Genomic DNA, 13010 nt, shown 5'->3' with positions numbered 1-13010 from the left:
TGTACACTCATATCTGAAATTGTCTGCTCATTCCTACCCTTCTGCTTTCATTATTAACAAACTCATATTTATGTCTCTGATCTTCATCCCAAGTTTGATCATATCAAGGATATTCCCCAACATCTCTGCTGCTCAGTTGTTTTCAGAGTATTTACAATCCCATACAACACCAAAATAATCTGATTTTCTCTCTCAGCAACTGCAACTTGTTTCAGCCTCAGACTGTGAAGGGATTTCAGGCTTTAAATATTCTTTCCAAGTTCACAAGTACAGCTGTAGAGAGGACAGAAAATTTTAATTGCCTCCAAAAGAACGCAGTGGCTCAAATGTATCCCTTGGCTTTCTTTATTTTAATTTTACTCTTTCAAAGAAAAATCATGCTAAGTGGTCTGGAAAGAAACAGCATTCTCAAAATGCTTTGATTTATCTCTCTCTTTTTTTTTGTTTTAAAGGAAATGGCAAAGAACATGATATGCCAGTTCAGACAAAAGGGAAATCTATAGATGGATTAAATATCACTACTAATACTTGATACCAATCTTTTGAAACAAATAATGGATTGGAAAGGTAGGCCTTGTTTTCATTAATGTGACTTCTGTAACAGCTCTAAGGTGTGGGGGAGTTTTTTGTGTTTTAGTTTAGTTGGTTTTGGGTCTTTTTTGGGGTGTTTTTTTGTTTGTGTTGGTTTTTTTTTGTTTTGGTTTTGGTTTTTTTGTCTTAGCAAAGGATTCTGTATTTAGGGCCTGGAAAATTCCCTGTAGACTTCTAGTACATATATTAAGGAGGGGATGACTCTTGGATAAAATAATTTTCTGAGCGTTATCAGTCTCAAGGTTATGAATAGCATTCCAGAGTTAATGAGAAGAAAATTCTCACAGATCCATAGCCTCAGATGGTAACAGTATTAAAATGGTTTATTGCTTATTTTCAGCTACCTTTCATATACATGCTTTTTGGAGGGATAAATAATGTGTTAAAGATTGTGAAGTATGAGATATTATGGTAAGTGTGGCCATATAAGAAGAGAAGATAGATAAATGCTGAAATCAAAAATGGCATCATGTTTGTGATGAGAATTTAATATCCATGTGCAGTGCCCTGGAACAGAAGTACTTTATAGCCCTTGAAAAAGGAGCACAAGGCAGGACAGAAAGCTTCTCCAAAGTGATAAGGCAGTGATGAATTTCAGCGCTTTTCCCTGGCAAACCTTCTGGTCTGCAGAGTTTCTTCCCCTTTGCCCTGCTGGGCCTTGGGAAGAAAGGCTGCTGCTGCTGCAGTGCTTTCCTGTCCAGCCCTTTCTGCAGCAGTGCAAGACCCATCTGCTCCTTCTCCTTTTTGTTAAATGCATGATTTAGACCTGCATTTGCACTGCAGGAACGGTAATGCAGGAATCTGGGGACAATGAGGGAAAATCCTGACTTTCAGTAAAAATCCATTCCTAATAAGCAAAACTGTTAACCAAAACAACAAAAGAAGTGCTTGCTCCTGTAATTGACCTGAGGTTTTAACTGCTGTAAAGCTTCCCTGCTGTGAAAGCACATGAATTCCTTTGCTTTTACTGCAGTAAATCTTCTTGTAATGCTACTTGTACTTATTTTCATGTATTAAAAGAATCTGAATGATTGTTCTGCATTGTGGAGGGTTTTTTTGCAATTTCCTCCAATTATGAGCTTCATCTTTTGCTGTCCTCTGGGCCCTCCAACATGGCTGCTACAGAAGAGCTGTGATGTCATCAAAATACTCAATTTTGCCCTTATTTCTACCATTGCAAACTAGAAGTAAATGTCAAGAGAGGGAGGCTGCCCTGGTGTAAGATAATTACCACAAGATTTATATCATATTGTTGCTGTGCTTGTGATGGTCAGGCATCAGGAGTTTCAATGCATTGAAATAGGCTACAAAATAGGTAGAGTGAGAAAAATGGGAAGAGTCAGGTCTGCAAACAGTAGGTATTGTACAGTTCAGAATCTAAAAAATACTGGGGATTAGACAGAATTTGATTAGATCAGGCTGGAGATTAGAGAGCAAGCCTAATATCACTGAGTTTGTCAGAGGCTCACTTTTGGCTAAGAAGCCAGGAATGGTTTCCTCCATTCCTTAGGAAGCAGAACACCGGGTGCAAAGTGGTATTTCACTGTCATCCTGCTAATCAGAATGAAGGGAATAAAGGAGCTTTCCACATTTGGCCACCCTCTACTGCAGTTCTTAGGATTGGTGTCAGAGATCCTTTTCTGCCTACTTTGAGCCCCTGATGTTACCCGAGCAGCCAGAGGAGACGTCTCTGTTACTGCACGTCAAGCCCCTTATTTAGACATCATCACCGAGCATGACTGACTTACCATTAATAACTGAGGAGAATTCCAGGAAAGCATCTGCTCAAATAACAGCAAAAAATTACGGGATATGGTAAGATTTCCACATTAGAAAGGCAAGCAAACAAAACATTAAGACTGTTTTACTTTAGAGAAAAGTAAGATGTAATACAAAGGAGGTACATAAGGGATTGGAAAATATGTAGAACTAAGTTCTTCTGTTTGCCCATGCCTCTTTTTCCATTCAAAGAAGACATGCAGTGAAATTAAAAAACAAAATCAAAACTGCTAGAAGAAAGTACGTTAGATAGTGGAACTTGTTATCACAAGGTACATTCAATTGTGTTCCAAACAGAATTAGAGTGCTCTGGAAACCCCACTGGACAATATCCCCATGCATTAATTTTGATCTTCTGACTCACTGTGAGGTTAAATGTGCAATCCACAGAAGTCAATCCCTGTGCAAAAATTGTAGTGGAGGAAAACCGGCAGCAGAAGTTAAGACTAAACAATCCCAGAACACTGTAGAGCAGAGCTGGAAGAATTCTGTGATGTGAGAGATTCTAATAGGATCTAAGGGGACCGAAGTGAATTGCATTACTGCAGACAGTAATGTAACAGGGAAGTTACAGAGTGCTAGATTATTGATGAGGACAGAGGATGGAGATTACCTGAGGGTGTCAGCACACTCCTCACAAAATACATTTTCATCTAATCTTTCTACTTTAAAGCAGGAAAAAAGTTGCCCAGAAGTTACCATCCATTAATATCTATTGCTTTCGAAAAAGGCCACAATGATTTTGTTGATCCTGCTTATTGAGCGTCTTGCTCTTTCCTGACATGTGAAGACACAGCTGGGCAGAGCTTTTGGCTTTCTTGATGAATCTACAAGTTGATACAGGCAAAAGGACACCTGCTCATGTTTTTATGTAGGTGAAGCAGTGACCTTTCTTCCCCATGCCTTCCCAGTCTCACCAGTGCCTACTGCAGAGCATTTTTACTGCACATCTGGAGAAACTCAGTGCCTCTTTAACATTTCACCGTGGCTCAGCCATGACAGAGCAATTCCTCCATATTGCTGCTAAGTCAAGACTCGCTTTGGTGCATCTCAGCATTAGCTTCATTCATTCTTTATGTGTATCCTGCCTGCAACAAAAAAACAGGCAAGCTATCTAAAGACACTGAAGTTTTCTTAACATGTAAGCTGTTTTCCAGGTCTGCCAAATTCTTTCTCGACTGGCTGCAGCTAAAGCAATCAAACCTGGTTTGATTACAGCCACTAGAGGAATATTCCAGATCTTGAATTTAGTTGTTGTAATTGGAAACTTGTGTTGTAAAGGAATCATCTAAATTCTTCTAAGAGATTACTTCTTTGAATACAGTCTTACGAATTCACAGATGGCACAAATTCAATCAGCCGACAGCATTAGCTTTGTACCCCAGAAAGTTCCTAGTCTGTCCCCTACTCAGTTCAAGAGAGGTAACATTTTTCTTTGTGCTTTACATTTAAAATAAATTTTCTTAGATGGAGACATTGCCCCAGCAAAGTTTTTGCCAGAAACAAAATTCTTCTGACCAAGTTATAAACCCCTGAAAATAGGGCTTTATAATGGGACTGCTGATAGACCCTTAACAATAACGTTGTGAATGGCGCTGCTATAATTAATGATACTTCAGAAAGATTTATGGTCCTTAGAAAGAGATAAAACAGAAATATCATTGCTTCTTTGCCTCCCATCATTTTATCCTCTATGAAATTTTATGTGAAATAAGTCAAATGAAAAATGTAAGCTCTTAATCTTTTCCCAGAGTCCTGTCTCTCACTTGATGAACACTTTCACAGAATAAATTAGAGCTTTTTATTCCTTATGTATGTACAGCTTTGTATTTAAAAAGCAAAGAAAAGAATATTGTTGGCTTGGCAAAGCAACTCAAAACAACGGTCATAGAGGAAGCAAAAATGACTCACTATTCTTGTCTGTTCTTCAGCCATCCCAGAGACAATAACTCCTGTCCTGCAATAGTTCTGAGCAGCTTGGTAGTGTCCAAAAGTGCTCCATAAGGGAGAATCTCTGCTGATGGAAAGTTGGCCATGATGACTCTGGCTGCAGCAGCAAGAGCCCAGAAAGCCAAAAGCTGTGGCTTGATTACAGCAGATAGTACCTTTGTGTTGGAAATCACAGAATACTATATGGATATTTAATTTAACTGGGAAAGGCATAGCAACAAGCAGTTGCTGGAGGCTGAAGCTAGAAAAAAATTGAATTACATGTTTGGCGTTATATTGCAACAGAGAAAGGGAGTAACCACTGGAACAGGCTATCAAAGGGAAAGTGAATTCTCCATTTTCTGACAATACCAAAGGAAAATGAGAAGCTGACTAAAGAAATGCTTTTGTTGAAACAAAACATATTTTAGTCAAACTAAAAGAAGATTGACAACAGTATTTAATGGCCTGTGATGTACAGGAGGCTGCCCTGACGGTCTAACAGTGTGTCTGTGTGTGAATGTTGTGACTGTGCACTGCTTACTGTGCAGAGATCAGGAGAGAGGGCTCTGAGCACTTTGCCTTGGAGTTCGTGCACGGCAGCACCTGGCACTGCCCAGGTAGCTGCTGGGAGGTGGCAGGGAATGCCGAGAGAGCCCTCGGAGAGCAGGGGCACAGCGTGGCTCCGAGCTCGACAGAGGTGTCTTCACTGAGCTGCTTCTGAGCACCAGGAGATCCCAGGCAGAGTCTGCAGGGGGAAAAGCTTCACCTCTGGGCAGCCAGGCTGAGGCAGCAGCTGAGTAGGGGCTGAGAAGTCATAGATTTGGCACAGGCCACCTGGAACGGCAGTTAAAGCTCAAAATCCATCACATCCAGACAGAGTCCAAGGCTCCAGCTTGTGCCAGCCTCACCCAGTTCAGATGACATCAGGCGCTTGTTTTCCAAAAGCCTCTGCAGTGTGTCAGGAGTTTTGTCCCTCTGCCCATTAAAGTAGCAGTGTTTGAGCATCTTCCCTGTTATTTTGATTGACAACAGCAAAGTCACTAGAGAACCTCAAGGACTTTCTGGCTGGCTTGTTTTCCTGTTATAAATAATAGCTTTTTGTATTAGAGAAAAAAACTGAAATGCTGTTTTGAAATAATAACTGAAGTTACAGTTTCTAGTGGGAAGCGCTGAGATCTATGCTCAAATTCCCCATAAATTATAGCATTGTTCCTTTAAAATGTCTCAAATCCATCAGGAACAGAGAGGGATATTTTATATATATATTTTTTTTTTTTAAACATTTTTTTTATGACAAGAACTTTTGGTTTTCAATGGAATTCACTTTGGAGGGCAGAACATTTTCTTTTTCATTGTAGGAAGATTTGTAAAGGGGCAGGATTGTGGCTATTATTAGTCTTTCCTAAAGAAAATCATCAAATCCTTTACAGCACTAGGCAGATCTGGGCTAGAAAGTATAACAGGATGGTATAGAGCAGCCCAGATAGCGACAGGGAGAAAATGGAGCAGGAAGAAAGAAAAAAAATGGAAACCCACAAAGAAGAGCAGATGCCAATTAGAATTCTTGCAGGCTGAAGCAAGGAGTGAGCATAAGAAGCTGTAGGAAAAGAAAGGGTAGAGTGGATTAGTGTTAATCAGAGACATGGGAAAGTAGGAAAGGTTTTAAATGAGCTTTTTGGTTAGCAGCTCAAAAGAGAATTCCAGATCCATCAGGTGTAGGGGCAAAACTAAAATGCAGAATAGCAGAAGATACATCTGAATCCTGAGTAATTAACTTTTGAAGGTAATAAGACATTTTTTGGAAGTGGAAGTTTTTTCTCTCTCTCTCTGTCTTTCTCTCTCCAGCACTGTTTTCCTGTCCCTAGAGAAAGAGTGCACTTAGTATTATAAGAAAGTGACTCCTACCTGTTCTCTTTTTCACTGTCTTAATGGTATATACATACAGCACCTTGTTACAGGAAAGTTAAGCACTAAAGAAATAGAACTTGCCCAGTCTCTGGCAATAAATTTGCCCAAATACAGAGTGCAGATGAATTGCCTCCAGAGCTGGTTGAGTTACACCAGGTAAGAAGCTGGCACAGTATGGGACAATCATGAGTGGTCTGAAGATCTTGGGGTTCAAGATGAGTTCCAAAATCCACTACAGACATTGTTGACTTCAGTAAACATTAGAGCAGGATGGCTGGAGTGTGAGGGTAGGGGCTCTCCTTTCAGCTCTGAGATATGAAACATCCCTTAACATTTGTGTGCTGCCAATTCAACTCCCTGTAAAATGAGGACACTAACATCCAGTCACTAAAAAGGAAAAAAAAAAAACGGAAAAATAAAAAAAGAGGAAAAACGAGAACCCCCACCGATTATCTGTTCTTAGAGGCTGTACAATGCTATAATTAACAATCCTATTTTTAGCTTTGGCTTTATGTGCAATCTAAGAAAGAATAGCTCTGTTTGTGTTTCTTTTACATATGAATCATCATTAAAGGTTAATGAGAAAACTAACACTATATGAAAAGGTTGTTTTCTCATTATTTAAACATTTTCATTTTAAAAGCTCTGTGTATTCCTAGAATATTATTAATTTATTATTTGCTAAACAATATCTTAACTATTATCTTTATTTCCTCACATGGCATAATTTTAAGCAACTGCAATCAGTGCCCTTAGTTCCACTCATCAGTTCTGAATCTCTGCACCGCTGAATCTCCAGCAGAACAAACGTCATCCAGACAAAGCACAGACGTGTCCATCAGATCAGCCAGAGCTTCTGACACAGACTTTGTGCCAGCTTGGTGGTATGCTGTTGGTTTTACACTGGTTACCAGAAGAACAGAGGATTCTGGATTCAGTGTAATGTTAGGTTAGCACAGAGAGTGGATGCCTAACGTAGCATAAACCCCACCAGCACCACGCCAAACCTTCCATGGTTTTTTTTTTTGTTTTAACAAATTTAAACCATCACAGTGAGCATATATGAGATCAGTGTCTGACACCAGTAGATCCAACACTAAGAGCCTTAAAGTCACAGTTTGGTCACACCCAAGCCTGCAGTAAATTTTTACACTGTGATAAAACACTGCTGAATTCAAATGAAGCCTAAAAATCATGTCCATTTTCAATGCATTGGAATTTATTATGGTGATGGAAGCAACTCTTCCAGCATAGTGGAAGATGAACCCTACACTGCAACCTCAAACCAAGCCACCGTGCTTGTGGCCATATGGGGAAAAGATGAGCTCCCAGGGAACAGAAACCCAAACGTTTGCTCAAGTTCTCGCTGCACTCCAGGGGTGCACGTGCCAGGTTTTCCAGTTGGATGTCACTCTCTTTTAGTGACCAAAGTTACACAAAAAAAACCCTCTGAAAGCAGGACTTTGTGACAGAAACGCCTACACAGCTGTAACAGCCACTTCTCAAATATGCTGCTGCTTATGAACCACAAGAATAATATGGTGAAATGTGCCGACTTTTGCAGTTTTCCCCTCTTTTGTTGAAACTAATGAGTCACGATTAGAGTAATGCTTTTCTGTGACTCGTAAACCATTTTGCTTAATGAGGTACTAAGTCTTTATAATTAGGCCCAGAAGGGAGCTAGGACGTGGCCCCTTAAGAGCAATAATTATTTAGGTTATTTATGGTAATAAAAAATTGAAAATAGGAATTCTTCCTCAGAATGCAACTATTTATTCTTTTACATATTGCCTAATAGGCAATTACCCTATTAAGGCAACGTTTTGTTGCTAAAGACATTAATTGAAATGTAAATTAAATGTAAATCAGCTAATTAAATTGATATGTAATGAACTTGTCATGCAGGCCTTTGAGATCAGATGCATTCTGCTAATAAACAAGTGTTTTACTGGTGCCATTGCTCACTGGAGTTAAGGTTGTTTAATGTGTTGTGTCGATAACACTCTCCCATCCCAAATTCAAAGGTTTGGATTGTGTCGTTAGAGCCCAGAACGAAGCTGGCACTGGGACCTACTGGATTTATTCCATCCTGTTATTTCCTGATCAACTTCATTGCAAGGCAAGGTGTTCCCCTAATGGTAAGTGCTGCACATCCCATTGGGTTGTGATCCAAGCTCTGTCTGTTCCTTCTGCTCCCCAGAAATGACAAAACACTTTGTAAAAGCCCTCTCCAAGATTGATGCTTCTGTCTTAGGTGGCTTCTGGAGGGGTTAATGTTATTTCTTTCTCCACGAGCTATGGCCAGTTCAGCAGAGGTAATGAACCCTCACAGCAGAGGGAGGATAACTCTACACATTCCTGAAATAGAAATAAAATGAGAAATGAAGCAATCAAAATTTGCTTGGTGATTATGTTGACAACATACAAGGTAAACATCAAAGTCAATACAGCAACAGGAGAATGAGCCAGAATAACCTTCTGTGATGGCCATAACACACACGTAACCTTCAGCATCAAAGCGTGGGCTTGTGTCAAGCTGTAAATTAAAGGGAAAGAATAGGAAACTATCGGTTCTCCTATGAAATGATCCATTTTCCTGCAGCTGCGATTTCAGCCAGACCTAATAAAATTTCTGGCAAAATATCAGGCCCTATATTGAAGGTATCTTGGAGGACAAAAGTCCCTCCCCTGCCAGATACATGGACAAAACTCACTGCCTCCAATTAAGCAACAGTAAGGCAAATGTCACACATTTTGCTTTTGAAAAAGCTCAGGTCAGCACCTTATAGAACCCACCGCCCACTTCTATTCACATCATGCAGACATTTTGTGTGCACAGTCACAAGGCTCAAGTAAATGTAGCAAAAAGGGCTGCGGAAGAGAGAGAATAGAAAAGCAGTTTGGAGTTGTGGAAAGGCTTTTGCAGAAAGTTTTCCTGGATCCATTGTCCTGTAGCTGCACCTGAGCATTAATGCTTAATTGTTCTGTCTGGAATAAATCGGATGTTGCATTTATAACTTCTTCTACCCAGAGAACCTTCCACCCTGCAATCCTTTGGGGTCTGGAAGTATTTAATAAACATGTCAACTACCACTCTTCTTTAGCTCAAATGCAGCATCTTGTTTTGTCCCACTGAAGAACACTCCAGTTTGAAGTTTACAGAGCAATTAAAGACCCTCATGGGGCCTCTGATATTGTCGGCATATGTAGATTAGTAATTGTCAAGTTTCTCCCTAAGGCTGAAGAGCTCTTAGTCAAATTCCAGAGATCATCGAGTATTCAGATTTCAGTGGGCTTTCTGTCATACGCAACATAGTGGCATAATTAAACTACAGTGTTTCTTTTCTAATAAACTTTTGGATCTGTATATGTTTCTACTATTTCTTTAAATTAGCTATGATCACAAAATAAAAAAGAACTTCAATCTAAAGCTGCAACTTTGCTGCTTCCAAAAAGATGCCCTGGGAGTAGCTTTCTCTTCCAAAAAGTTGGGGTTTGGGGACCACGCTTTTACTGCCATGACTTGCAAAGGCCTGGTGGAGCACAAACCCCAGCAGACTGAAGGTACAGTTCCTTCTCTGACTCCTTCCAGCCGACACATGGGCACAGGCCATGATGCTGTTGTCTTGAACTGTGTCTTTACTGACCTGGTGGCTTGGACTAGCTCAAATTTTAATCTATTCTTAACTAGTTTTGGTGTCTGTGAACATTGATGTAGATAAAAATGATATTTAAAAAAAAAGAAAAAAACACTTTAGAGGTCAGAGAAGGGAATTAGTATAAGGATCCTCCCAACCCAGGCTGATGCTGTAGTGACTGACTCCAGCTTTTCCCATTGTTTGAGCCCTCTGCCTGCCATACTGGGCAATCAAATACTCACCTGAATTTAATGTTCATTTGCCTGAGTGTTGGACGGGAATTTTGCTGGCTTGCTTTGAATCTTGCATGGTCCAGCTCTTGGAGATCAGATAATTGCTCTAATGTGGTTTAACATGGGGTAACAAGAGCAACTGGATGAAGCTTTCCTGCATCAAGACTGGCCTGTGCATGTTCTGCCAGCTGGATGCCTTGCTGTGGTTCTCACATCCATTGGATTGTGGTCCCAGGGCTTGGAAGGGTCAAAGTGTTGGTCACTGGTCTGCATCATTGTTTGAGTCCCACTCCATTGAGCTGTGTCTGTGGACAAAGCCTGTGGCAAGGAGGAAGTTGTTACAAACCTCTTTGATGTTTTTGACCTACAAACTGAGATTTTAAAGCCACATTTGGGATCTGAAAGTTTAATTCCTAGCAAAATGAAAAAGAATTGGACTTGGAAATTGTGAAGGCAGCTTTAATAATCTTCATTACAGCATGTTACATAAAAGAGCTAAGTTACTGCTCATGAGGAGTAGATCTTAATTTCCATGCTGTTCACATTTCCTAGGTGTAGCAGAGGACAAACTGGCTGTGCTTGGAAGTTGACAGAAATCTTTTGTTAACCCCAGACTGCCCGTGCACACACAGGTGTGTTCTTACTCAAGACAAATGTGTCCAAATGAGCAACATTCTTCTCTTCTCAGGCTGATCGAGTGAGTAGGAAATCCTGTTAGTGTGTCCAAGAGAGAAGTCTTTATTACCTCCATTACTGCACTTCAACGACACTTCTTCCTCAGTAAATCCCATCTTATTTGTCACAACTTACCTGCAGTGCTGCATACAGGCAGCTCTGAAGGCTGAGATCTTTCACTAGCCCCAGAAAACACAGCTGAAGTATCCCCTTCCCAACACAAGGATAACCTGAAGCCAGCAGGTAATTTCAGAGTGGTTTTTTCTGCAGTCTCAAGCTGACTTCGAAGCAAAGCTCTATTATTTTGCCTCCAAATCTTTAAAGTCTCCATGTCCCCAAGCCCCTTTGTGGACTAAATCGTCATTTCATGAAAATCACTTAAATTCTTTCCACTGTTGACTAACACCCACTGTTGAAGTGGCTCTTCTCCACTCGGTCCACTGCCTATGGCAGAATATAGTGCTGCTTTCTTTTCAGAGGCCTGTTTCTGTGCTGGGCTATGGAAACTGGATCCAAGCAGCACAAAGAAAATTGGGCCTTGAGGAGATCTCAAGAGTCCAAATAAAAAGATCAAAAACTTTCTTCACATTCTTCCTATGATGATACATCTCAAAATTATTAATTTTTCTTGTCCTGTATCATATCTTAGGCCAAGCTGTTCTTCCCAAGTGAATTGCAACGTGGGCCTTTGGTTCAGTGAGTTTAACTGACGCATGGCTATCTGGAAAAAGGAGTGTTATCTGTAATAAAGTAACTCTGTCAAATTTACTCTCTTGATCTTGTACTTTGGTTGGGCTGCCAGAGTCTTAATGCCTGGAAAAATATCTCTCACCTAGGGCCCTAATTTTAAAGCACTTTAGATTTTTAGGGGCTGGATGGCGTCATCTGCTTGCATGGATTTTGTCAATGTATTCCTGCGAGTGAGCCAGCCTGAGCTGTGTGCTAATTTCCCATCTCCTCTTTGGCTGATGACAGTCCCTGGCTCAGCGAGATTTCACTTTTGCTCAATGGACTCTTCTTTCCCTGCCCTCCCTGAGATGTATTTTCTAAGCACCAATTTCACTCCAAAATTAAAGATGAAATATAAAGATTAGGGACTGCAGGGTTTTTTTTTTTTCTTTTCCAAAGGCATTTCAATGTCTCATACTCATTGATTGAGTTAGGTATCTAAATCATCCAGAGCAATCTGGCCCCCATCCCAAATTAGGTGATGTAAAAGGCCAATTTGCCTTTTAAAAGCTCTCCAATTTAATCTCCTGCTGTGCGATTAGTGCCATGCGTAATAAACACATTGTGAGCGGCACGCCGAGGGCAGGTGTGGGTGAGGTAATGGATCCCACTGACTGCCTGCACTGTAAATGCCAGAAATATCAAATACTGCGTGCACCAGCCTTAGTCCCAGCTAATTACTCGAGTGGACTGGCTCCAAATTCAGATGTGCCGTGCTGCAACTGAGGTCAGGGTATAGTTCATGAGTCTTATCTCAATACCACTGTAGTACTGGAAAGGTCAAACTGAGCATCGTCCAAGGAGAAGGGGTACTGGCTCTGTTAATTGTCTCTCCACTCCTTGAACAAAGGGCTGAAGATTGTGTCTCTGCTGAAGAGCGTTCTGATGCTCTGCATATTTAAGATAAAAAACAAGGAAGAACGGAGGAACCATTCCTGTAACAATCCTTAACTGAGCCTTCCTGAGCTTTGCCGGAAACCTTGGAGCACTTGGTCTGCCAATCCTTTGAACTACAACTACACCAGAGTCAGAGGCTGGGGAGGGCAGCATTTCCCCTCCAGGCAGGGGTAGTTTCCTGTTCTGACCATTAAGAAAAGCCAGCTTTTTCTACTAGATAACGTGTTCAGAAAACATTAAACCCCCATGTTCATTTGTAGGCATTCCTGCTGTTGGAGGAATTGCTGATCAGGGGGGCACGAGGCTGAGCTTCCCTTTTCCACTTGCTTACCACTATCCCGCTTGAACAGCTGTAAAGCACCTCCAAATAGGAATGTTCCCTGTTTTGCATAATTTTAATAACTGTGTTAGGTAGAGAGAGTAGAAATCTGGGTTCAGAACTGGTTTTAGTTGGGCTCAGCTCACTGTTACGAAGTGTTATTATCTGCACCCATTTCCAAAGTAGCTTCCCAGGAGCCCACGCACGAGACAATATTTTGTTCCTTCTCTGAAAGCAATAAGCAAAGTCATTGCTAAGCCCAGAGTGTGATCCCAATCCACAGCCATCCTTCTCTTTTAATTTCAGCTA

Source organism: Corvus cornix, chromosome 8, assembly GCF_000738735.6.
Source record: "Corvus cornix cornix isolate S_Up_H32 chromosome 8, ASM73873v5, whole genome shotgun sequence".
Lineage (NCBI taxonomy): Eukaryota > Metazoa > Chordata > Aves > Passeriformes > Corvidae > Corvus > Corvus cornix.
This window is presented reverse-complemented; position numbering follows the sequence as displayed.